The sequence below is a fragment of the Tupaia chinensis genome, unplaced genomic scaffold (assembly GCF_000334495.1).
Source record: "Tupaia chinensis unplaced genomic scaffold, TupChi_1.0 Scaffold000145_1, whole genome shotgun sequence".
Classification (NCBI taxonomy): Eukaryota; Metazoa; Chordata; class Mammalia; order Scandentia; family Tupaiidae; genus Tupaia; species Tupaia belangeri.
The window spans coordinates 56,378-57,681 of record NW_006159615.1 but is presented as its reverse complement, the minus strand read 5'-3'; positions in this window follow the sequence as shown (position 1 = coordinate 57,681).

The window sequence follows — 1,304 nt, the reverse complement described above, 5'->3', positions numbered from 1 at the left end:
AGCTTAGGACAATCATGCTCTTGAAATTTAACATTTCAAATGTCCTTCCTTATGTCCCTCTTGATTGGAGAATTTAATCCATTAACATAAGAAAGGACATTTGGAGGAGGGATATGAAGACAGCATTGGGAACCAGCAGTTAGCATAATGGCTATGTCGCTGGACTCCCACGTAGTCGACCGAGGTTTGCGTCCTCGACCGGGTGACTTAAAACTCACGCTGGGTGCGTGTGTGTGCTTGTCCAAGATCCCAAGAGGAGAATGGAGGAGAAAGGATTGCGGCGTGACCATCCCCTCTGGGGGGTGATTTCTCGCTTTCTGTCTGTATATTTCTCTTTGTCTGTCTGGCGAGCGCATGCGCCCTGTAGCGAAAAAAACTCTCAAAAAAAAAAGAAAAGTGTATGGGGAGGTGTGGTGTTATTGATGGAAGATATTCTGATCAACTGGACTGGGGAGAAATGTTCACGTATTGACACGTTCACTTTGTAAGCTAAATAATATGATTTAATGTATATAAATTTTTTTAAAAAATTGAAATAAACAACATTTCAAAAATATAGATTCTAAGCTGTTGTGTGTTAAGGCAATATAGGTTATTCTGTGGTGATAAAACTTACAGTATTAAAAATTAATATAGCATTTTTTTCTTAGAGTTGATATTTTTATCCTTGGCTGCTAGGAAAGGAATCCTCTGATCCACATGGGTCACATGAGCTCAGGATGGCAGAATCACCAATATCTTATTGCACCACTTTTATAAATATATGCATCCTTCAGTTCCCACTGCAGACATTGAAACAAGTATTGACCCTTATACCTTTCCTCATATCTGGTCTGAGAATGATACCATTATTTGAATTAGTTGTATGTTCTTTCTCCAAATAAATGGGCTCTGATGCTCCTAATGACAAAATATTGGACATGGGTGGCTCTCTATGTATCTGATGATATGCAAGGGGAGCAGTTCCTTCAGGATCTAAAGAAAAAGATGATTGAGAAGGATATTCGTGTGGTCTTTACAAAAAAAATCTCTCTACCACAAAAGGTGTCTTTTTTTCATGTGATTTTACTCTTGTGCAGAGTCAGTGTCATCTGCAGGTGTGTATATAATACATGGTAATGAAAGGAGAGTCTGGAGCCTGAGATGGGAAATGAATTCTATTTAATTTTGGGAAAAGTATGAATTATGGGAAATTTACACTCCACAGAGTGGAAACATTTTGACTAATTTTGAGAAGATGCCACATTTTTTCCATGGACAGCTCTTTTTTTCAAAGCAGAAAAGGAAAATTTCTGGCTTTAAAC